Raw genomic sequence first — 26,069 nt, 5'->3', positions numbered from 1 at the left:
GAACTGAATGAGTCAAGGAGCCTCCACCTCTTCCCCGTGTTTTGCGTTTGAACTCTAGACTCCGTGACTTTAGACAGTCGTTTCGTCCTGAGTTCCAGAGCCACACAGCAGCCAGACCATTTGGTGTGCTACAGAAGGGACTTCTGCAGAGTTTTATGCTGCACCCTGCCCCGTGAGATGGCTAAGCCTCAGCAGGGCTGTTCTGCATTGCGGCCTGGGACCTCTGTGCTCTCTGCTCTTTGAGTAGCAGCGGATGAGAGGATGGCTGAGCGCTGGTGTTCTAGATGCCTCCAGCAGGCACTGTGGCGTCATTCAGCTTGAGTGGGGCTGGTGGAGGGAAAGTAGATCAAAGTAGAGCAGAGACCAAAGGTGACAGGGAAGGTCTGCAGCAGGTGCCAGGCAGAGGACACCTTCTTTCTGATGTAGTGGGCAGCAGGGGCGGTGCATGTAGGTTTTCCCAAGCCTCAGCATGTACCATCCGGCTGGGATGCTGGCCTTGCTTCCCTTAAACACCAACTCTGCTCGGATTCTATGGGGTTAGCCTGCTGCATCTGACTCCCTCTCACCAAAAAGTGTCCAACTGCTCTGGGGAGAGGAGAACCCCAACTGTTTGTCGCTGTGTTGGGACGATGGGTATTTTTTTCTTTCTAAACTGCATGGGCTGTAAGTTACTTTACAATAGAAATAGCAGTGCAGAAGGGGAGAGCTCAAACCCAGGTTTCCCTAAAGTCCATCAAGGCTTAAACAGGCTCACCGTCACCAATGCATGCATTACAAAAACACTCTGTGGTAATGAGCTCATTACCAAAGAATGTGGATTCATTTCCCCGTCGGGAAAGTGATTGCTGATTTAGCTTACGTTTTTGTTGAGATGATGTCTATTTATCAAGTTATTTTACGTCTATATTTTATTGGTTTGTTCTCATTATGTGCAGTACTGGGTTCCATAGGAACATTTCCTGCAGCTGTACAATGTACCCCTCCCCCACACTGCTTGGTTTCTTCCCCCTCCTCTTAGTCCCCATGTTTCCTGGACAGTCTCACTTCTACTGTCATCGTGATAGCCACATACATTACACACACATGATTTTATGAATCTGCAAATGAGAGAAAATGGGATATCTGCCCTTTACAAGTGAATTGAGTTTATCTAATGCGATGATCTCTAACCAGATCATCTTATTTATTCTCAAAATTTGGCAAATAACAAATACCATCTAATTTTTAAAAGGCTTTTGAAGTGGTGTTGAAGGCACAGGGCTGGGAAGGAATCCCCCTCAGACTGGGGGCTGCACTTGAATCTGGTGATTCTTCTGCCTGGAAATCACGAGGCCGTGCTAGTTTTTAGTGCATAGGCACGCGCTACCCTCACTGGGGCAGCAGTCTGCTAGCTGGGAAACAAAATGGGACCCAGTGAGACCATTGATTTTCCCCGTCACCGAGGAAGTCACCATGTCCTTCCTGACAACCTCAAGTTGCAAAAATGTAATTACCATTTTGGCCTGGCTCTTCCCCACTCTGGATGGATGACCTGGTGGCAAACTGCAAAGGTTATTTAGAGTTCAGAGGACCTTACTCGTCCAATTTATACGTATTAATAGGAACGATGAGATGAGTTCTTCAGCATTAGGTGCAGGTGGGTGGGACTTGGCAGCATTGGAATCTCAAGTTCCAGGCTTCCGTGGAGATGCGGAGGAGGAAGGAATTGTCTCCTTCACTCCTGCCTGCGGTGAGGTGGTGCCAGCCCTGCTGTGGTTTTGCGCAGTGCCCGGAGTCATTTGTTTGCTGTTTCTCCTGGCAGGCATTCTGGTGGGACTGAACACCTCTCCAGAGCTGGGCTCTGGTCCTGTGACTATTCTGCAGAGCCACCAGAATCAGCACTCTGCAGAGAGCCTGGCCACCTGAGGAGACAGCTAGGAGGGAACATTCTGTAGGCGTGAGAAGGCGACTCTTAAATAATTACGCCATAGAAGGTTCTGGACACACAGCAACACCTTTGGAGCTAAGAGCCACAGTAGATTGGCAATCTTAGGCATGCGGCTCTGAGGAACCCTTGTAGGCTTGGTTGGAAGGGTTTCAACCTCTTTTGACCTCCATGGTGCCCGGGTAAGCTCAGACTCGCTCACTTGTATTTCCGGGGACCAGTAGCCCAGCTCCACTGGGCCCTAAGCAGAACTTCACATAGCCCTGGCCAAGATGGTCAGTCTGGAGTCCAGCTTGTGGGAGGAGGCAATTTAGCTTCTTCCATGAGCTCTCGTGGGCGTAAAAGTCTCATGCTGGATTCAAGGTCATGACCTGAGTGGATGGGGTATGATTGAGAGGGGGATGCAATCAGAAAGAGAAGATGGCTGCACAAGGGAGACACAGCCTTACTGAGCTGGCTTCACTGCCTTCCCCAGGGAATATGCAGCATGATCCGGAGAAATACTTAGTTGGCACATCTGGAATGGGGGTGCTCTTGGCATCTAACGTATAGACTGGGAATAGCGCTAAGTGTTCTGTGATTTCCAGCCTCCCCGACAAAACACCATCTGGGCGTGGTGGCTCACAAATGCAATCCAAGCTTCTCAGAGGCTGAGGTTAAATTTGAGATCAGCCTGGGCTCTATAGTGAACCACAGGCTAGCCTGAGCTACCATGTAAGACTTCCATCTCCTAAAAAATTATGCCTAAACCAACATCAATTGTGCAAAGGCTAAGAAAGCCATCTTTAAGAGGAAGGAGTAGGACATTTTCAGGACACATATTTTGACCCTATTTGATGGAGTTAAATCTTTACGTCCCTGCCAGGTTTTGTTGAGCTTTTTTGTTTTGCTCTTTTTTGTTTCTTTTTTCCCAAAATGGCCTGGAAGAAATTGAGGTGCCGTTTTGATTGAGATCAGGCAAAACCACATTGCCCCATGAGCCTTCAAGAATGGAGCCATTGTTCACGTAAAGGACACTGAAGCATTCTCTTTCAAAAAGGAAAAAAATGGTAAAGCAGCCAAAGGAGAAAATGGCTAAGGTTGAGGAAGGATTTGGGTTTGACCCAAGGAGTCACATGTCCCTGTGCTTAAGGATGATAAGAACTTTCCCTAAGTTCCCGGTGAACACGGAAAGCCACATTTATGGCATGCCTTTAGAAGCGGAGTGTAGTGTATGTCTAAGCCAGGGACACCATGGGTACAGCCCTGGCACCCAGAACAGGACAGGATGGATGGTGTTTCAGTGTAGTCCGTGGTCCCTTGACTTCTCTTGTGCATTTTGGAGAACAAACGAAACGACTGCTGTTATTTTTTCTTACTGTGCAGTTTTCTGCTTTCTCTTCCCACCTGTCCCGTTTTCCATCTGCACCATTGAGAGCCATGTGTGTTTGGGATCCTCCATCCCATCCTTTGTCTCTGTGGTCCTCTCTCTTTCCTTCCTAGGACCCAGAACAGAGACTCATCCCAAACACTGTGCTCTGTGATCCACAGGGGTTCTGCCCGGGACCAATTCCTCTTCTGACCCCAGTTGGCTCAGGAAACTGCAACCAGATTGGTGTCGAATCTCCCTGTCCTGTTGGGTGGCATTGCTGTGTCTAATTTTCTGACCAATATTATTATCCTTAGATCTTCCTTGATCTTCCTCCAAATCTCTCCTGCTTGCCCAAGTTCTCTGGTTGAGATTAGTATTTCCCTTGGAGTTTCTGGACAGATTTGATTTTGTGTATGTGTGGTCTTTGCCCCGTGTTTGTGTGCAGATGGAGGATATAATTTTTTGTGGTTTCTCTGCAAAGCTTTGATAAAAAAGAATAATGATCTCTTTTTTCTTCCTTCCCCAATGTTCCGTAACCTTGTGTTTTCCACTCTTATTTCTCAATATGAGTACTGGGTACAGCGTTTGTGTTCCCGTGGGGGCTACTTATTGTCATTTGGATAGAAAGTCTATGCCCTGCGTATAGACTGTTAACACCTCCCAAGGCCGACCTGGTTTGGCTTGGCTGAAGTTAGACTGTGCATAGCTTTGTGTAAACCTCTCACAGAGTGCACACCTTCCTCTTCACGAAGTTCTAGAATTGTCTTTTCTGCGAGGCTATTTTTTAACTAAGTGCACGTCCAGGAACCCGGTTCTTGCTGCTTCATTCAGTGTGTGTGAGACCTTAGGTAGGTCACGTGACCCTTCTATGGACCACTCTCCCTGTTTGTAGGATGATATAAAAAAAATATGGACAGTGCAAGGGTCTCGTGAGAGACAAACAAGATGAAGAGTGTTATTTAGAATGGCTGTCACCTAAGCTGTCATTTCATAACTATCAACTAGGTATAGCTATGTTGGTAATCGTGATACCAAGAAACTTCTGGAATCCTTGAACCTTAATGTTGAGAACTGGGACTCTCAATGTTTTCTTCATCTGAGCAGGCCCGAGTGTAGCCTTAAGCTGGGTGGCTGTGCTTATAGATGTGTGCCATGCCTGTTCACATAGAGCCACTCTGCCCATGAACCTGCCCATCCTCATCAGCTTGTCCACAATACAGCCATTCTCACTGGCGCTCTTTTTCTTAGTTACTCCCAAATGCTAGGAAGCATGGCTGGTTTTCTGCTGATGTCATATTCTTGCCTTCCAGTAGCACAATTGATTCACTAAATTCATCGTTGAGGTTTGACTTTAGATGTGGTCAGGAAAGCATAAGATGAAAAGGCTTGGTGTATCTGCTCTCTCTTTCTTTAGGGGATACTGCCTTGTCTAGGCTTGGCTTCCCCTGAAGCAGGGGCACAGACATTTTGTACCTTGTCTGCAGGTCTCCACTTTTGTCTACACTCTGCTAGGCTGGAGCAAGCACCTGGGGAAACTTCAGCCATTCTGGAGAATTTGACTGGGTAGGTGGTCAGTGTTTTCTGTACCTTTCTTCTGGAGCCCTTTTCTTGTCTAGCTAATTTATGGAATGGGGCTGTCTAAGTAGCCTGTCTAAGAGAATTTACACGTATTGGGTACATTCCCATAATCTCCTGTAAGCATTTGTGGGAATGTGAGCGGCTGTGTCTGTCCACTTAAGATTCTTCATATCCCGAAGAGATTCATTGAACAAAAAAAACATGGGCACACTGGCTCCTTTAATCTTTTTTTTTTTGGTTCTTTTTTTCGGAGCTGGGGACCGAACCCAGGGCCTTGCGCTTCCTAGGTAAGCGCTCTACCACTGAGCTAAATCCCCAGCCCCTCCTTTAATCTTAATAAGGGGATTCTAGGACATCAAGGACCTAGAAAAACATCAAGGGTGTAGAAGATCTTGGTGGGGGGGGATCTTTTCATAAGACGAGGTCTCACTGTGTAGCCCTGACTGGCCTGGAACTTGCTATGTAGATCAAGCTGTCCTCTAGCTCACAGAAACCAGCTTAGCCCTGCCTCCTGAGCGCTGGACTGAAAGGCACGCACCACCATATTCTCTCTATTAGGCTATTTCATAAACCCAGTTACAGCACCTGACAGGGAAGCCAGACCTCCATAAAGATGTGAGAGGAAGGCCAGAGAGCCACGGGCAAAGGAGAGAAGGCTCATAAAGAGAAAACAGACTCTCCTGAGCCTCCATGCAGACAGCACAGCATCTAGACCTCCAGTTCTAAGCCACACTTGCAGGTAAACCCAGAACTCCCACTGCCCCTCAAAAGCTTCCTTCAGCTGCACTGTCTTCAGGAGAGCCTTCAAGCTGGAGCTGAGACTGGCATTCTGCTCCTTCTTGAACTGTACTTAGATGTACTTCTCTGTAAGCACACAGCTACTGGGAAAGCAAGCACTATTCTATTTCAACATCTGTAGCTCACAGGCCACCAGGGAGCAGAGAAGAAGTATAAGTCAGAGAGTCAGGTGCAGTCTGTTTGTTCCTGCTGGGACCTGCTGACTCCCACCTCTTTGAAGATTCTTTGCCTCAGGGGTTTTTAGATTAGTTCTTAGGCCAGCACAAAAGTTCCTTCACTGTTTACCTCTGCTCAATTTCTCTCCAGAACCTCAAGTCTATAAACTGGTTTTGTCAGGCCCAGCGGCTAGAGCCATGAGAGTTTATGTATAGGAATACAGTTTATATTCTCCTAAAACTCCATGAGGGGAAGAGAAGTGCTTGCTGGTGGCAGAACAGATGTGGGGCCCTAGACAAGGGCTGCCTACCTGGGATGGCTGAGAGGTTGGGTAGATGAGGCATGCTATAAGGATACCAAGAAGGCTTCTGGGAACACGCAGAGCCTAAATGCCATTAGGACTCAGTGGACATCCTGGGAAGGGAGTGAGCAGGTATGAAGGCCGAAGTGCGAGAGAACTTGGGGTCACTGTCAGGTGACCCTGTATGGAGAGAGAGCAGGAAGGGGAGAGGACCCTGGGCAAGAAGATGGGTGCGACTAGGTGATGAGAGAGCAGAGGCATGTGGCACGACAGCCTGGCACACAGAGCACCAACGGGCTTTGACAAGTAGATGAGAGGGATGTGTCTATGACTCTGTGAAACTCACTCCACTCGAGCAAATGCAAATTGCACAAACATACAGATGCACCTAGGACCGCCACCCTTCCTTGGCCAAAGTCAAGTAAGCATCAAGGACTCTCATGTGCATAAGGGATGTACATGCAAACAGGAAGCTGATGGTAGATCGGGACTCTAAAATCAGCTTCTTCAACCCATGGCTGGGAACTGCTCCCTCTCTACTCTTTGTCTAGGGTAGATCCATGAAGGGGTATTGTGTAGCGCAGGAAGAGATTTGTGACTGAAAGCAGAAAGGCTCTGGCAGAGAGTGTTGGGGACATGCAGAGTAATGGGGACAGAGAACAGTAGAAATGTGAGGCCCAGCCAGCATGGACGCCTTTGCTCATTTTTGAACCTGGAGCTGAGTGAGCATGTGGCTGCCTGCTAGAAGGAAAGGTACAGGAGACCTTAACGATGGCTGTTTGGTTCCTGTCAGAGTGCTCACACACCGGAGAAATCCCCAGATTTATGCAAAGTGTTTGACCGCAGAGGAGAGTGGAGTTTGGGGAGTAATGTTGTCAATGGTGAGTCCAGGAAAGCTTGGCTCATAATGTGGAGAGGATCCTTTGACAGTGCTTCTTTGGGATATGGAAGTGTCTATATTCTCTTCTCTGGGCTGATATTGTAAAGTACCCAAAATATGCCAAGAAAAGTCTTTAAATTTCCTGAGCCCTGCCTTTCCTTTCATCCCTTACTTGGGGATGAAGAGATGGTTTCCTGTAGAAACACACACACACACACACACACACACACACACACACACACACACACACACCTAAAACCAAGCCTCGGAACTTATGTAACTTGGCCAAGGCTATACAAGAAGCAGACTAAGCAAAGACACGAGTCCACATAGTCAAAACCAAACCATAGGACTCTAACACGTGCCCTGGGATTTCTCTCTAGTTAACTAGCTGGTTGGTTAGGTGACATGAGCAGGGGTGAGTATGTTGTCAGAGTTGCTCAAAGAAGAAAGTATCTAAGATGTTTCTGCACGCTCATATAGGGTAACAACATAGTAAGAAAAATCGCGCAATGTTATTTCAAGTAACGTCCGTGTGGATAACTCAAATGGTTGAGAAGCTACCGAGGAGACTGTCTTGGTAACCAAGCCTGTATTGGCCAAAGAAGGGAAGGGAGAAAAAGAGGCTGAGGTTGTCTGTGTGCCAGAGAACTCTCCACAGAGAGTGCATCAGTGCAGGAGAGGGTCACAAAGCAAGGAGTGCGCAGGAGTTAAACTGTGCGCCCTGCATCCACTCTGCTCTCTCACAGTCTGGCCAATGTGAGTGTCACGAACATGTTCCCAGAACTCTCCTGCAGGCTGTGGTGTCTCTAAAGGCTTGAGAGGTCTGGAGGCTCTGTTCTCAGCCTTGCACTGACAGGAAGAACTGGAAAGAAACACCACCATTAGCTGGCCCATCTCCTACCCTTGACAGCTGTGGAAATAGTCTCAGAAAAAGGGGGGTACCATTCAGCAAGTACAGAACAGGGATGGAAACAGGTGCCTTCCCCCAAGTCCTGCCCAATATCTTCCCCTGAGCTAATAATAGTTTGTCTCCCTCCACCCCTCTGATAGCTCTCTCTGTGTCTCTCATGCTGGTTCCTGGATTCGTTTTCTCCGTATCTGTCTCTTCCACCATCCATGTCTGACTTCTATCTTGCCTATCTCCTGTTCCTCATGTATCTTCCGATTGATAGATCAGTTTCTTTCCTCTTCAACTTCATTGTTTTTTGTCTCTTCTCCTCCTTTGTACACACACACACACACACACACATACACACACACACACACACACACACACACATGGACACTCGGACACTCGGACATACGGACTCACACACAGATACACATACATACACAGAGAGAGGGGGGGAGACTCTGGCTCGTGTTTTCTTTAGATTTAGAGAGAGACAGGCTGGCTCCATGTGCTCCCCCATCAGGAGTGCTAAAACCCAGCCCATCTGCTCATTATTTGAAATTTTGCCTTACGGAGAAAGAGGGCAGCTAGCTAGGATGCCTGTCTTTCCCCACTCCTCTCTTTGAACACAGGGAAGTGATTTCTTCTTACCGAATCAGCACATTAATATACGCTTGGCTGGGTCGTGGATGTCGTATTAACGCTCTCCTCTTAGAGGGATCACCGTCGTGGCAATTGCCGATGGCCACTTCATGAAATTCTGATGACTGAAGCGATGTGTGCTAGTCGTGGCTTAATCACTAGCTCACAGACATCCGCTCTCCTCCGCTGTGCTGTTTGCCCAGATTGGGCCACGGAGATGTTGTCAATAGGAAAACGGAGGTTGAAGTTGGAGTAGTTCGGTGAGCAAGCTTTGGGGTGGGGTTTGAGTGTGTGGGCTGCCCAAGACAAGAAGCTTAGATTTCCAGTGAGGGAGGTGGTTTTGGAAAGCTGGAATGGATGGGAGTCCACAGTGCTCAGAGATCTATAGGTGAGCATTTCAGAAGGCCTGCTGAAACAGTCTTCTTTCCCAATGGTGTTGTGAAAGGACCCCACTATGAAAGCCTCCTAGAAGGGCCCCTCTGGTCCCACATGGGTACCTCAAGGACTAAGTCCAATCCCCCCATCCTTGTTCTCCCTGTACACAGCAGTATTACTCAGGGTCTTCCACTTTCCCAGCCAGCCCCTGCCAACAGGCTCAGTTAGCTTAGGGTCTCTGCCACCATCGCATCTGTGGTCACCTTCACACTGCACTGTGTAAGAATGGCCCTCTGCAGTCTTGTGTTCTCTCCATCCCCAGGGAGGACAGCAATTGGGGGAATTCCAGCCTAGTTCAGTGACAATGACCTCCTCAGCTTCTCAGCCATTTCCCTCACTGTTCTTCTCTCTCTGAGCCATGGGGAGAATAAAACCTGGATCTGAAGACGACAGTTTGATAACACGCAGGACCATGTGCATTTGTGTCATGTTTAAAAGGGGGGAGCTAAGGGAAGTCTGTCCTCCACGGAAATGCATGGGCGCCATTTTGAAAGGTCTGAGATGCTAGAGGAGACACCCTTCCTCCTGATCTTGTCGGCTTTGGGTTAGTGATTTTGGAGTGAGTGTGATGAGAAGTGCTCAGTACCACCCAAGCTCGGGACTCACAGACTGTGGTTAGTATTTGAAGTGCCACCAGATGCCAGAGTCAAAGCCTTCTTCCCCAAAGAGAGATCCAAACCCTAATCTCCTTTCCCCTCTAGCTTTCCAGATAGCGAACCTACAAAGTATATAGCATGCCACAGGCTGGCAGAAAAAAGTTCCCTAGAGTTCTCGAAGTTGCTGGTTCAAGATCGAGATGACGATACCATCGAGCGTTAGTCCAGGACCACTTTGTAGTTCATAAACGACCATCTTATCCATGGGTTCTTACACAGAGAAAGAGATAAGAGATTGCTCTGGGGGTTGGGAGCTCACTGAGCTATTCATGGGTGCTTTGCCCCCAAGACCTACTACCTCTCAGAAGCCTGTGTCCCCTAGCACCCTCATTAGAGATTTTATTGGAGGGAATATACTATATAGTATATTAGTATACACTAGCACTCCTTTACCATACAAAGGCTCCCTGGCTTTACCTGAGGGAGGGGCTATGGAGTCCTAGAAAAAGTGACAATCCTTCCCAAGACCTTTGTGCTTTCTGGGTGAAGTTCCTTAAAAGGAAAGAACTACTCTACCAAGGGTAGGTAGATGTATGAGGGAAGGTCATCATAGGGACACTTGTGTAGGAAGAGTAGGAAAAGCTAGGGTGTCAAAGGGCCTGAGGGGCACAAGATCCAGGGTCCCAGAGGCCCTGGTCCATGCCTTCCTTTCCTGAAGAAATGTCTGACTAGAAAGGGAAAGCAGGCTGCCCATGGTCACCCGGCTTGTGAGCAGTGATGAGTTACAAGGGATCCTGGGCACAGGGCTCGTGATCCAGCTTTACACCTCCCACAGCACGCCATCCTTGGGCTGAGGCAGCACCCAGACTGCAGAAGAAGCCTCCTCAAGTGTTGACCTTGGGTGTGGGCAGGCAGAAGCGTGGCAGAAGCTGACCCTGAGGTTCTCAGGTTGAGTCCATACACAGCCTCTGGGCTCATGGCTGCCCAGGGCAAGTGCGACTGTGACATTTCTTCCCAAGAGCAGAGCTGCTTGTTCTGTGAAGGCTCCCTTTACTTTTCTTGGACACAAATCAAGCCCTGCATTCCCCAAGCAGCATCAATGGACTGAATGAGATGTAGTCACTTCCCGTGCATAAGTGGGGGTTCTGCGGGAGGACCAGTTTCACGTGCACTCATTGAAGCATGGAGGAGAGCCTGGGGGTGGGTGGGCAGCAGGAGGCCGAGATCTATTCTTATCCCTGTTGCTATGTGATGCTGGGCAGGCCACGGAGGCTTCTGTTCCTCTTGGCTCAGTCAGCTCACAGCATTTTGCATCCCAGATCCTACCCTGGGCACGGCCAGCCTTGTCTCTCTGTAGTGACATGCCTGGCTGGGGAGTTTTGGGGAGGGAATCCTGAAATATCTTCCTACCAGTCAGCAGGAAGACACAAGAGATTCTAGAGACCTAAGTGAAAGAATTGCTTTGCAGGGAGGTGATGAGCTGCTGGCTTTCTCATGGTCTCCACCTTCTCTTTTGGACTCTCTTTGTGCTTAGAAGGAGAAGGCTTAGTGTCTGGGCATCTTCTTCAGTTCCTGCCTTCACAGGGCCGCCTTCCCCACCTGCTCTCTGACCCACCTGTGGCAGAGAACTTGTCACTTGGACCACCAGTAGGGGCAGCAGAGAGTAAGGTTGGGTGCTTATTTCCTTGGGTTTCCCTGCAGGGTTAGAATGGGTTGGCTTCATTCTCCTAAGGCCATGGCTCCTTCCAGGTGACCCTTGCACACCACTGTCTCTCTGCTGTCTGCTACCTCTCCATTTTCCTCTTCTCGTAAAACTGAAGGAAAGAGGAACAGAGTTCATTCTCCCCTAAGGTTTTGTTGGTTTCCCGTTGCTATGACAAAATGTCTGAGGCCGGGTATTTTACAAAATAAAACAGATAAAGGATGATTTAGCTGACAGTTCTGGAGGTTCCAGGTGGAGGTCAGCATCTGGGTAGCTTTGGTAAGAACCTCACAGACACCTTATATCGTTCAGGGAGGGGCAGCATGTGAAAGAAGGAGAGACATCAGGGTGAGACAAGAAGCCAGGGCAGTTCAGGGCCAGGCACCCTTAGCAATAACCTGACCCAACCATGTGCACTCGATTCTGCCTCTTAAAAGTTCCATTGTCTCCCAACATGACCACACTAGAGTAGACCATAGTCCTTTAGGGGACATGTTCAACCTGGGTCAGGGAGACAGTTACATTCACTAGGGATCACTGCACTGTGAGAAAGCTCAGAAGCACCCTGGAAGTGTTAAAGGGTAGTCTCTTGATCTCTGTGGAGACAGAAGGAAGGGAGATCTCTCTGAAGCCAGGACCCTTGATTTGAGCCTGGACAGATCTTAAGGTCAGTATCTGAGCTGTAGGTGGTCGAGTAGCATGGACAAGTGCTCAACACATCACACTTAAGCACCAGGAGCCCTCTGTTTTTGAAAACACAACATAGTTAAAGATGAAGAAATGCGTTTTTAAATGTGCCTCGTTTCCATTTGCTCACAGACCAGGGGCTGCAGGAGTGGCAGGCTCCAGGTGCCCCAACATGATCACGAGGCTTCTGCCTTTCCCTCTGCTCATATCTGCTCTTGATTTCCTAGGTCAGTGGGCTTCCCAGGCAGCCTTTCTCCACTCTGGAAAGTGAGGTGTGATGGGGAATGTTGTAGTTTCTGGAACATTAACCTTATGTATGCCACTGAATTTGTGTATCTAGACAAATACACTTCCTCTCAGTTTTTACAGAGCAAATACCTCAGGATAGCCCAGCAGGGTGGCCAGGCTCCAGGCTGAAAGCAAAGGAAGGAGAAACATGGTAAGCTACCAGCTGGGCCCAGCCCCCAGAAGACACCATCACAGAGCCATCTCACAGACCACACTGTGGTCCGGTGCCTGACAGAAGCAACTGAAGGGATTCCCAGTTGTTGCAAAGTGCAGTTCATAATGGCGAGGATTGCCTGGTGACAGGAGACACTATCTCTGGCTTGTGGTTGATCTTGACTGTTTAGCATGCAGAGAATTCAACCAGAGACAGGGGAGGGGGGCGAGTTACAACCCTCGAAGTCCCACACAGGTGACCCATCGCTGCCAGTTGTGACTCCCTTCCTGAGGTTCTATGGCTTCCCCACACTGCACCACCAGCTGAGGAGCTGTGCGGGGCACCTGTTTGCACCTTAACAGTTCCTTTCCAGCAGACAGGAGTTTAACTCTTGTTTGTACCTGACATCTTTGTTTGCTTTTAAAGATAACTTTTGTGTCGACTCGTAATTTTGGAGTCTCTAGCAAGGGACTTTCTAACTGGAGATTATGGAAAAGCAAATGATCCTCCATTAAGTAGGAAAGCAGAGAACGAGGATGACACAGACCCCACACCTCCCTCACAAGTAAGACCTCCCACAGGGTCCCACAGCCCCTCCTACACCCATTCTGTGGGACAGGCTTTTAACTCATGGGTTTTATGAGAGACACTTGCTGAAACCATTGCGAGGGGAAAGGCAAAGCCTTCTTGGAGTTCCCAAACGATGTGTATGACTGTCCACTTCATTGATCCAGCTACAGTGCAGGGCCTATGTAAGAATAGCTTGCCTGGGCTGGGTCAATGACTCGAGTGGTAAAGTTGTTAGGTTTTAAATCTCAGCCGGTGCCTGGACAGAAGTCAAGGCACCAAGTCACCATGGTTCCACATGGAGAGGTTTAATGAGAGAAGAGTAGAAGAAGAGAGGAAAGGCGGGCAGCCATGGGCATGTGGAGAAGAGCGGGGAGATGGGGAAGGGGGCAAGAACAGCAAAGGACAAAGAGTAACAGGAGGTAAGAGAAAGAGGAGGGGGCAAGCAGCCCCCTTTTATAGTGTCAGGTACAGCTGGCTGTTGCCAGGCAACTGTGGGGCGGAGCATACCTGGCTGTTCCAGGGTAGCTGTGGGGTGGAACTTAGGCAGAATACCAACAAAAGTGTCCGCTGCTCACACACGAGGACCCATGTCTTCCTTCATCACTGCTAAAAGCCAGCCGGGGGTGTTGCACATCTGTGACCCTAGTGCTGTAGGGACAAAGGCAGAGGATCCCTAGCTAGCCAACCCAGCCAATCAGTGAGGTCTGCGTTTAGCGAGAGACCTTGCCTCAAAAACACAATGGAGACTAGCAAAGGAAGACATCTGCCTGGGCTTTGGGCCTCCACGCACTTGCATGCACACATGGATAGCACACATATACAGTAATTAATTGCAAAATGAAGAACAGCATCCTGGCAGTGAGGGGCAGCCCCTGAAGGATGCCAGGGAAAAGCTTTGACAGAGCTGCGTACCAGAGCTTTATCTGAAAAAGTAAGGCTGTTTCCCAGTTACAAAACTTAGAATGAAGGGACACACAGCACCTTCTAAAGCAGAAGGAAATGGCCACCTAGGACCACTGGCTGCCTCATAAGGCCAGTGGTTCCTAGCTTGAGGCTATGTACATTTTTAGAAGGCTTTAGAATAGTACTTCATAGGGTTCTGAAACTTTTCTCTTCAGGGCTTCAGGGTCCTGGCTAACGTGCCCGATTGCCGGCTGGGCTCTTGTTTGGCCAGCTTTGTAGAGCCAGGAACATTTGCAAGCAGCTCCTGGTCCTGGCACCGTCCCTGACAGGCAGCCTCCTAGCTGCTGCTTGCCGTGATGCCACCCCTGGCATGCTCCTGTGAGTCACACACTGGGGCTCTGTGTCACTCAGAGCAGGCTCTGAGCCACACGTGCTCCGTTCTGCCCACAGCAGCGATCACTAAGGGGACCGGATAATCACGCCGCCATTTCTCATTTGTCAAGACCCACCTGTCTCCCTCCATGCAAAATAGAGACTGACAGTCTGGTGGGGGCGGACATGGATTGGGGTGGAGGAAGCAGAGGCATTTTGCTGAGAGTGACTGGTGGGAAGCATCAGTCATAGATATTTCTAGATGAGCCGGAGAGGAGAGAGAGATACATGGCTCAGGCCCCGGATTGCCCGGTCAAAACTCCAGATCCTGCCTCTTGCTAGCTGGTATCTTGGGCAGGTTGCCACTTTTCTCCAACCTTTAATTTCCTCGTCTGTAAGACGTGATGAGCAGGGCACCCGCATAGTGCCTGGGAGCTAAGAGCCATCAACGACGTCAGCCTTTGGATTACTCTAGTCATGCTTCTCATTCCCTCTGCTCTGCCTGTCTGACTTCATTTCCATCTGGGACCGGACCCACAGTGCCGGCTCCTGTGTAGACAGCAGGGACGATTTCGATGGCCTTGGCTCCCAAGCCTTCTCAGAAACATCTTCCTTGTAATTTGAATTACAACTCCTTCTAGGAGAGGAAAGATAATTACAAACCTAGAAGGCATGTGTAGTTGATTTATTGTGCAGGAATATTTAGTGTGCAAATATTTCCACAGGGGCTCTCTCTCTCCCCCCCCCTCTCCACTCTTTTGTCTTTCTTGTACGTGTGTGGCACCTGCATGCCTTTTATGTGAGTGTGCACATGTGTGTTTGTGAGTGCATGTGTGGCAGAGCAAGGGTGATTTGGGGAGACTTTTCCTCTTTTGCTTTTTCCATCTCATTCTTTGAAGGTCCCTCTGTCAGACTTAGAGTGTGATGATACAGACAGTCCCTATAGACTTTGGTTGGGAAGTCTCCTGACTCCACCTATGAGGCTGGGATTACATATGGGTCACCACCCTCACTGGGCATTTTTCACTTGGGTCTGAGGATCTGAACTCTGGTCCTCTCCCTTGTTTGATGAGCTCTTTCACTGCTGAGGCAACTCCTCAGCCTCTGTGGCCTCCCTGACGCTGTGCAGAACTGAACTCTTTACTCTCCTTCTGTCCTACACTGTCCCCATCTGCAGGCTGAGAAAGCCACGCTCAGGGTGTTTATGTAACTCCCAGGAGCACACAAGGGGAGGTGGCAAAGCAGACTTTGGATCCCATTTAGGTAGCTGACTCAAAATCTTTGCTCTACACTCATGCCTTCTCTCTGGGGAGCAGGGACCATCTCAGGGCGAAGGACACCCGGAGACATTGTGAGGCTCATGGGGGAGAGAATCTTGTAAGAGAAATGGAGAAGAAGGAATTAATTATAACAGCAGTTTGGGGTTTTGGCAGATTCCCTAGTAAGATCTGATCGGTTTTCGTTGCCTGTTTCGACTTTCAACTTAACCACCAGTGGGTTGCAAGGAGAAAGGAATCAAATTGCTCACTGACAGCAAGCGCTTGACCCTGCAGCCTTGGTCATCTCAGGTGTGACAGACAGGACGCTAATTTGCATTTGGAGTGAACCATCTCAAAGAATCCTGATTTTTTTTGGGGGGGGAGGGGTACGACATAAATCATAACAACCCTCAGTGTGATTAGTTTATATATTCTCCTGATTGGATGAGGCTGGACTTTTTCCAGTGTCAGATCCAAGCATCCATTGTGAAAGCGCTTTCCTAACATCCTTCGACAAACCTTGGGAGGACTTTTCTTATTTCCCAACTGTACAAAGAAGAGCCGAAAGGGAGATAGTCAGCTGTCCCTTAGTGTCTGAGTGGGACTGCATCCAGGAGTCCTCCTCAAATCCCCCAATCTCCTGATGCTCAGGTCTTTCACATAAAGTGGCGTGGAACCCCATTTGCACACACCATGTGCACAGCTATCCCTGCCCCTGAAGCCATCCCTAGATTACTTATAAAACCCGATGCGATGCAACTGGCACGAAAAGCTTCACTACACCATTACATATGGAATAATGACAGAGGAGTCGATCTCTGCATATCCAGTACAGAGGAGGCAATTTCGGCATTTCAACCTGTGCCTAAATTAGCAGTAGGGGAGGGCTGTGTTTACGTTCTCTTCTTGTCATGTGATCTCTCCGGAGTTTGGTTATTCATGTCATAAGAATACCCACCTCGAAGTACAGCAAAGGTAGAGCAAAAGGACGGAGAGGAAGAACTGTTCCACCTGGTGCACAGGAACTGCACTGTTACTGAATCGTCCTCATTGGGATGTCAATTGTGGCCAGGGTAGCAATGATAACAAAGTACTAAAGGTCACAGTGGCTTTGAAAGGTCAATCGTTCTTCACACTGGATCCCAATTTTAAAGATTTATTTCCTAAACCTCTGAGAGGAACGGGACCTCGAGGAGCCTGACACCAAATTTATGTGAGGTTTGACCTTATGTGGCTTCAGGACAGAAGCCAGTGGGTGGCAGGCTCCCTCTGGTTTCTGTACCAGAGCCTTGCACGCAGTGACTCCGGGATGCCAGCAGTCTGAGAGTGCTGCACATGGCCGGGTATGCCCCTGACAGTCCTTTCCAGAGGGGAGTGCCGTGCCTGTTCCATTCCTTGTGGGGAGTCCTGGACTTGCAGGCTCTGAAATCACTTAATCTCTTGCTCATTTCTGTCTCCGGACACTGGTGATAGTCTCCTTAGCGAGGTGCCATGGAAGGTGCAGCCCAAGATGTATGTGCCCCGCTGGTCTCTCAGAAACTGGAGTGGATGAGACTGGTGAGGGAGAGGGGTTCATGAAGACCAAGATGGCAGGCTTCCAAGCTCTGTATGGGAGCTGTAGAGTGGCGGGAGAGGGCTGCATTTTGGATCAGATCTTCCAGGCCTTTCCATGCAGGGGACACTTCGAAACTAGCTCTTGACAGTGAAGAGAGGCATGAAATCAGTCCAATAGAAGGACCGATCGCTGCTTGGCAACTAAGGGACCATTTTCCTCACGTGAGAGTGGGCTGATTCTGAGGGTTGTTTTGTAAAGCGATGTAACTCTCTCTATCCACACCGATGATACACACTCTTAAAGGCAGAGGGGAGAGGATAGGGGCTTTTCCCAAAAAATTCTACCCTAGATAAAACCTGAGTTCTTACAGCCCCTAGCATGTTGTTTCTAAAGAGCAGCAGGCGGCATGATCCAAGAAATAACGCACTGGACAGCTCACTCCTAAATGGAACACAATGTGTATATTAGGGTACCCTGCTAACGGCGTTCATCAGAGTCAGTAGGATGGTGTGGAAGTAACTGGTCAGGGATGCTGAGCTGCCTGATGTAAGTGGTACTCGGGAGATCACGGGGAACGGTCAGTAGTCAAGAGTCCACAACTAGTACAGGCCTTCGGGTTTGGACCTAGCTCTGCGGATGGGAAGCCCCCATGCAGGAAGCCTACTCTGCCACTTGCTTCCTTGATAAAACCACAGCAGAGTCTTAAGCAGTGAGTTTAGCACCTCCCAGGAAAGGGCAGGAAGCCAGATTTTGCCATCCCAGAAGTCTGTCCAGATGTCTCTCATGTCTTTAACCACACTAGTCTGACCTGTCAGAGCCTGTTGGCTATACTTGGAAGATGCACATCTGGAAAGGCAGGTGGAAAATTGTACAGATGCCTATAGCCGTGGTCTAATTAATCTTGTCATGACATTGCCCACCTGTCTTGTCAGGAGCAGGCAAGTGTATGGACCTGCTTGGGCATGTGTGCATACGTGTGTGTGCGTGCATGCGTGCACACATGAATAAAAGTTGTTGCTAACTCAGTAGCTTTTTCAGTGAACAAAGCCTGCAGATCCAGCTGCTGTCTTAGTTCTAGGGCATAGGAAGTTCAGGGCAGGAGCAATACGCTTTCTATTTGTAAGGGGCAGGCTGAGAACCTCCTTGACCCTGTGACTTGTCAAGCAAGGCCATGTGGACATCTCTGGGTATAAATTCTCACCTGGTCATTTGTTACTGGTCTCCTGCTTAGGGTAAGAAGGTAATGTCCAATGTGGATTCATTTCACAGGAGTTTTTGTGGCAAGCAAGGTGGCCTGAGAATGACTCTCAGCTTCCCAAATGGAACATGTTCTTTTATTGTGAGATGCCAATTATATTTTGTTTTACATATTTTCCAGTTTATTAAGCATTCTACCCTGCCATTTAATCCTCACAAGTACCTGTAGAAGTCTCTACAGTCATATCTGTGTTACAGATGAGGAAAGCAGGGCTTGGAGACATTCAGTGTCTAGGCCAAAATGAGTATCAGCAAGCAGGGGCTAACTAGAGGCCACCGTGTGCACTCTGACATGTTTAGCATGAGTATCAGCAAGCACTGGAGAACTGAAGCCCACTGTGTGCACTCTGACATGTTCAGCATGAGAATCGGCAAGCATTGGAGAACTGAAGCCCACTGTGTGCACTCTGACATGTTGAGCACTTTGCTTGTTAGTTCATGTTCCCATTCATTTACCCGTTCAATGCACGTTGGGTACTTTCCACCCCTAACGTTAATGAGGTGACACAGAATGAAGAGAAATATAAACTACATTACTCTCCTCCATTAGAGGGCTAATAACAGGAAAGGATCAGTCATTGGCTCATTCTGTTCTGTAAAACTTAGTTAGTGGTTTTGCCACTCACATTTAAGTCCAAAGAAGCGGTATTGAGACTCCATCAATCTTCCGGCCAATTGTACAGTCCCCAAGGATATTCATTCACACCTATTCATCTGCACGCCTTGGGATGCTCGGTTACCTGCCCTGAGTCAACACACACCTCAGTTCGATATTATTTGCCGGGTACTTGCCTTTCCTTTCTTTGATTCTTAAAAATGTATTTGTGCACGGACTCTATGTCAGGCTAGTTTTTAGCCTCAGTTATCTCCACCAAAGCTTGCCCCTCACTGCCTTCATCCCAGTCTTCTGGAATGAGATGATGTAATTCCATATGGCCAGCATCCCAACCTTATAGGAAAGACTGAGTTGCAGTTCTTGGGTCCTCTTTGGAATCGATTTGTATTTTTCATAACAGATGGTGCCTGGGGTTTGTGATACATTCCCACAAGTTGTCTTTTCTTTACTACATGACTAGCTTCCGCAGTGAGCCAATTGTGGTATCTTTATCACCATACCTTCTGCAGAAGCTGGTACATCCTATAGTAAGTTGAAGGTGCTTGGTGATTATCACTTAGTAGATATTCCAGAGAGTCATAGCTCATTTTTTCCAAAGATGCCTTTGAGCAGCACTGTGGATTTCCTCTGGTCCTCTAAGGAATGCTATGCTAACACTGGTCCCAAAGACCTGACCACAAAAGAATGACCTTTCTGCAGTCTATAATCTTTGTTGCTAAGCATTTGTCTCCCTCCTATTCAACTTAACCAACCTTGGGTTCTCCAGACCCTCTGGCAGATAGAACATTTTTGGCTTGAAGTAATTTGGAGTCTTTGGTCAAAACAGCATGAAAATCAACAGTCCACATCTGGTTTGTTGTATGTCAATATCTCTGAGAGGCAATCTGTGTGGGCATTGGGCATTTCTCAAGGAATTCCCAGAAGGTTGACCAACGTCAATGCCCCCAGAAAGAATCAGGGAGCAAGTCAATAAGAACTTCTTTGTTCACATCAAAAGGGTGGGTTTGGGATCTAGGATAGGTACCACATGGGAGTGGAGGATGGAAAGAGTCTTAATTTGGATTGTAGAGTCAGGGTGCTTTGTTAAGTGGTAAAACTGTAGTTATCTGGAACTTTTCAAATGTTTGCGCTATATGTGGCTATGTGGAATCAGCTCTTCAACCTCCATGAGTATACAAAGGCAGATAATAGGTGCCATTTGGGGGCGATCCTGACATTTGATGTCTCAGACTCATGGGATGAGGCTACTACTGAAGTTGAGTTTACTAGGCACAAGAACCTGCACACAACTTTGGATAGGAGACAATTGCCATTGAGTATGCTGGAGCCCTTCCCTTCACAAGTGCAGGAAGGGTCAGAGGTGGGGTGTCTTCCACTCTTGGTCTCTATTTTACTTTTTGGGACAAGGTTTCTTACTCAACCCTCAGCTTGCTGTTTCTGTTGGTCTGGATGTCCAGAAAATCCTCGATTCACCTGTCTCTGTAGCTCCAGTTCTGTTGTCACACAGGCACAACACCACATGGACTTTATGTGGATACTGAGGATCAGAACAGTCCCTCATTCTTACCCAGCATGGGCTTGACTGCCTGAACCACTTCTCAGTTTTTGCTTATACTTTCTCCCTCAAACCTATTCTTAGTAGGCTTTAGCTTCATCCTCCAACAGGACTTAATCTCTTCAGCTCACAGCATGTCCTAGCATCATTTCCCCTGGGATCCAGGAGCTAGCTCGAGCCTCTTAGTTGGGCAAAATTAGTTATGCTCCAAAGCCTCCAAGGACACCTCAAGATCGCTATCCCCATTCATTTGGAAATTTTGGGAACCATACCAGACTTACTTTATTCTCCTGATTTCTCTGGGATAGCCAATACACTAAGGCAGCTATTCACCAAAGGGAACAGCTAAACATTTGTTATATGGTGCTGGTGAGCTGAGATGTGTGTGGGTTTAAAGTAGACATGGATTTTTAAATACTGGGCATTAAAAGGTGAAATATCTTTGTTAATTATCTCATATAGATTGTGTGCTAAAATGTCTATGTGTTAAATATACTAGGTGAACTAAAAATACTATTACTAAAACTTCCAGACATAGTGACACATGGCTGTTATCCCAGTACTTAGGGGGCTGAGACAGGAGGATTGCCCTGAGAGTAGTCTGGGGTTACATAGTGAGTTTGAGGCTAACCTGCACTATATAACATGTTCTCGTCTCAAAACAGATTAACTCTAGTTGTATTCATTTTAATGGGATCATGGAACATTACAACTGGCTTACATGGATCTACTGTGCTCTATTGGGAGTACTGGTCTACCACACCATTGTGAACAAGCTCAGAAACAGTTACTGAGCTGTCCTGAGTCATGCTGGTCCTGCCCTTTCTTTTGAAATAGAACATCTTGTTCCTCATTCCTACCTCTTGGCTTATCTTTTTCTGGCCCCTTTCTCTCCTCATGGTTACCCCCATGACCATCACTTTTACAAAGTCCCTATGTATTAAGTGAGATTAGTGGATGGACACATTTGTAAGGCTGTGGGTTTTTGAATCAGATGGAGAGATTCTTTTAAAATGTCAGAGCCCCTAGCCACTGAGGAGTGTTTTGCTCTGAAAGCCTTTGCAGTCAGGTATCCTTTCCCAGCAGGCTTTGGGAAACAGGCACAGCTTGTTGCGGAACAGCTCTCCTCTACACGCTTACATAAAGGCTCCTGTGAAATGGAGAGCAGCATTTTAATCACATCGAAGGTCATGGATTTAAAACTGAGACCTTGAAATCTAGAAGCACTTGCTTTCATAACGGTCTTGTGTTGCCTCTCTGGGATACGAAGGAAGAGTAGTGCTGTGGGCTGGCAGGCAGACTGAAATGGCAGTGCCAGGCTGGGGAAGGAGCCTCAGAGCCACAGAGCTGCCCACTTTCCTGCAGCTGCCAGCAGTTCTTCAGCTCAGGGCCCGGCTATCCCCTGTTCATGGCATAGTGTCTTAGAGCTTCAGCCATGGCAGAGTCACGAAACTTGAATTCTTTTACTGATCCCTGGCTTCTTTGAGGTCCTCGAGCAGATATTCTGTCCTACTCTGTTGAGGTTCCATACTTCCTGTGTGTGCCTTCCCAAAGCCTGGAAGGATGGCAGAGCAGGCACAGGCAGAGGGAAAGGAAGTCTCTAGGTAAACATGAAGCTTAGCCTTGTGTGGAATAACTTTTAGACCAGTCATAAAATACCTAACTTGGAACATTCTAAAGCTATGAGCAGTGACATCAGCATCATGTTAACATGAAGGCTGTTGCCTAGAGGGTCACAAAGATGGGGCAGAGGTAAAACCTGAACCTGTGGATTTCTAGATGCAATTTTCACCTTTCCTATGTACAGTCCTCTGTAGAAAACTAGGGGTCACAGATCATGTACCTGCTCAAGTTTTTGCTTGGTTTCTGTTTGTTCATTCATTCATTCACTCACTCACTCATTCATTCATTTTTATAGTGGTGCTAGAGATTGAACCAAGAACATTTATCTTATGTGCTAGGTATGTAAGTATTCTATTTTTAAGTTACATTCTTCGATTTTTCTCCCCCTCTTTTATTTTAGGCAGTAGCCCAGGCTGGCTTGGAACTCATTGTGTAGCTCAGGCTGTCCTTGAACTCACCCTTCTGCTTCATCTCCTATGTTCTGAGATCACAGCTGTACCAGATTTTCATTCACTAATTTTGTATTCCTGCCTGATTTTGTGTGGCTCTTGAGCTCCGATGATCCATAGATGGCAAGTGGCAAGCCCTGACATTTGCCTATCAAATTATATTCTTTATGTTTTAGGAAATGTAAGCAGAGTGAGGATCATTCAGCCCATGTTACACTCAGCACAACTGCAGGGTGTATACAAGGTTACCCAAGAAATGATAGTTATCATAGGATCTGGATTTTGAGTTGTGACGGTTAAGAGACACTGTCCCTTCCCTTCTGAATGGTGGCATTGAAGAAGCAATGTCCCTTCTCTGCAGAGATTTTGAATTTAAAAAGAGCACCAGACACTCATTCCAAGAAGGGAGGACCTGGTTTTTCCCAGGCTGTCCTTGAGGCTGGGAGAAGAGAAAGGGCTGTTGTCCTATGCTGGCTTGAGTCCGTCTCTTATGAATACCATCTGGGCCTTGAAGCATTTTGGTGTGGTGGCAGCATCCTGTTTCCCATGCTCACTCACCCTGGACTCAGACACAGTTCTCTTCTGCAGACCCACTGCTTGAGATGTGTATCCTCTGGGAGGCAGCAGGAGCATCCCCCTGGTGTGGATGATTCATTATTCCATCCTCCTGTGTGCATGATCACAACTCCAGGACCCCAGGACACATCAGGAATGTAATCTGTTGCTGCTCCTGGTGGCCACTGGGAAGGTGACTTCACCCAGTTCTCATGAGGTGGTCTTTCCTGACATCAGGCCCCAAACTAACGTGGAGACAGGGCAAGAAAGCTAGCTTCCTCCTTATGCCTCTTTCAGAAGCTGGTGGGCTACATGTGGCTGGCTGTCCAGGGGCCATTAAGTCTTCAATAGGTACCAGGGCTGTGACAGACACCAGAGTGGCCTAGAGATGAGGGAAGCACACAACATTTGATTAGTCCTGGGCTAATCAAATTTGATTAGAATTATGGAAGACCTTCCAATTGGTAGATAGAGAAATTAGAGAGATAAGGCAGTAGTTGGACTGTCCCTGAATGGGATGCATCTTCTTGGAAGATGTGAGAGCATCTAAAACCAGCAGGTCCTAAATTCTGGGAGTCTGCAAAAACACATCCATGCTTATACCTTGAGTTGGTTACCCTGTGGTAGAACCCAGGAATTGTTTTATAATCTTTGTGCATGATTCTACAGCGAGTCGAGGTTAAGAATCAGAGAATCAGCACCCATAAGTTCCTGGCCTCAATGCTACTAAGTCACAGTTGTAAAAATCAATGCAGCACACAGTTGTTGAGTGACGAGATCACAGATCACTGTGATCAAGTAGCTGACAGAAGCTTGTACAGGAGCAAGGGTGCATTTTGATTCACAGTTTTAGTCCACCATGGGGGGAAGGCATGCTGGAGTTCATGGCCACTGTGGAATCATGCAGTGGGTGAAAGCTTGCCACACCTTATTGAAGCAAGAAACAGAAATAAGATGTAGAAAGAGGACCAAGATCGAACGCTCAAGCCCCACCCATAAGGTCAGTTAAACCTCACGTCCCAAAGACTCCATAACCTCTGTAAGTAGCACCGTCACCTGGGAAGCAAATGTTTCAGCAAGCACGTAAGCCTGACCAAGGAAAGGGGGGAGCATGAGAAAAATGGTTTGTGTGAAATTATTAAAGGATGCATGCATGCCCCTGTGTGTTCGGGAGGGGAAGTCCTCCTGGAATGTATGGCTAGGAAGACTGGAAATGTGTGGTCTCTTCTTGGTATGACAATGTGACCTCCCTCAGTCCAATGAGGATGAAAGGTCCATGGTCACTTAGCAGGGTATGTAAGGGAAGCTAGTGCTCCTTGTGTCATAAGGACACACACACACACACACACACACACACACACACACACACACACACACTCATACACACAGAGACATACACACAAAGGGACATAGGGAAAGGTGGATCTTTGCTCCTGTGTCCTCCAAGGGTCAGGTGGCCTCAAAGCCAACATGGAGCCCTCTGCTTGGGAGCTACATTTCCCTGCCCTGATGTCGGTTGTCCTGCCCTAGAAGAGTGCCTTGTGCATGGCTGGCACGGTGCCTTGCTTGCTGTCAGAATGACTCAGATCCCCTCCTGGCGCTTGCCTGCTCAGGCAGCACAAGCTGTTCCTTTGGCTTGTGTAGATGGAGCCGGCGCTTCTCTCTCCAGGATGGAGGCCAGGAAGAGGGGTGTTTGTGTGTCGACCCTCTCCCCCCTCTCCCTCTCCAGGCACAGGGGTGGGGCAGGAAGACTATATTACAGGCATGGCTTCAGTGTACTCCCCCTGTAACTGGCTAGCTCGGTCCCAGAGGGCATGCACAGCAGGACACTAGGCATTCAGGACAAGTGACCAGGTGAGGTGGCACTTGAATGGAAGACTTTCCTGAAAAGTTAGCAACACAGGTGGACAGGGAACATTGACAGTGACTGTCTGAAGGTGACATGACCTAAGGCCATTCCACGCGGAGAAGATTTGGGCAATGTGTTCATGAGGTACTATGCAGCCTTTACATGGCCTCAGGACCTTGGTTCCTTAGCACTCTCCAGGGGCAGTTTCTCCCAGCACCCTCCTATCCTCTCTCCTTTTTTCCCTTCCCTGGAACTTTGAGCTTGGAGATGCCAAGTCAAATGTAGAAGATCACATGGATGTTCAAGAGCAGAGCTGAAAACCCAAACCAAGTCTTGGGTTTACTTCATTTTCTTTTGATTCTATTAGGAATGAAACCCAGAGCCTGTCATGATAGGCGGATGCTCTACCACTAAGCTGTAGAAGCCTCGTCTTTGAGTTACGAGTTTTAACAAATCCTGTGCTTGCAAGAATGTTCATGTACTCTCAGCTGTTAGCACTCATCTTATGTAACCTGTCCTTGTCACAGGATGACTTTGGGTGCTTCATGGACTATCCACACTTTCAAAGGGTAGCATACAGGTAACTGGCAGTGGGGGGCCCCAAGGCTGAAAGACTGGCCACTCACTGAACAGTGTTTCCTATTTATTCTGTCTTCGGAATGGTATAAATTGTGCTTAGCCTAGATTTTAGATTGAACTACACAAAATCAGCATTCGTTGATGGTTAAGAATGGTCATCTCGTGGTAACATTTTAGAGGTTAACCTAATACAGTGAAGGTTCTAAATAATATGGCATATGACTTGAGAGGACCTAGGGGCTCCGGGTTTATGGTTTCTTAACAGACACGACTCTAGGAGGTGCTGGTGTGTGTGTGTGTGTGTGTGTGTGTGTGTGTGTGTGTGTGTGTGTATGTGTGTGTGTGTGAATAATTGTGTTAAGAGCATGGCCTCAGGGCTAAAGAGCCCTAGCTAGAAGCTTTGATTTTTCTCTTTACCTGCCCTGTGACCTTGAATGAGTCACTAATCCCTCTGCCACACAAATTTCTCCTCAGGAGAACAGGAATAATACCTCATGGAGTTGAGGAGATTATGTAAGTCAGTGAAGGCAAAGCCTCTGG

The 26,069-nt window shown here is 47.9% G+C and overlaps 1 long non-coding RNA gene across 4 annotated transcripts in view; it reads left to right on the top strand.

Moving 5' to 3' along the window:
- Window positions 1-26,069, top strand: part of LOC120102392 (uncharacterized) — a 66,277-nt gene that overhangs the window by 406 nt on the left and 39,802 nt on the right. For all 4 annotated transcript variants that reach the window (XR_005503900.2, XR_005503899.2, XR_005503898.2 and 1 more), the window contains exon 1: window positions 1-26,069. This exon is cut by the window's left edge and continues 406 nt beyond it; it is cut by the window's right edge. This is a non-coding gene — a long non-coding RNA (uncharacterized LOC120102392).

The sequence above is a fragment of the Rattus norvegicus genome, chromosome 4, assembly GCF_036323735.1.
Source record: "Rattus norvegicus strain BN/NHsdMcwi chromosome 4, GRCr8, whole genome shotgun sequence".
NCBI classification, from domain to species: domain Eukaryota; kingdom Metazoa; phylum Chordata; class Mammalia; order Rodentia; family Muridae; genus Rattus; species Rattus norvegicus.
The sequence above is the reverse complement of the archived record's forward strand: the minus strand, read 5'-3'. Positions and strand labels throughout refer to the sequence as shown.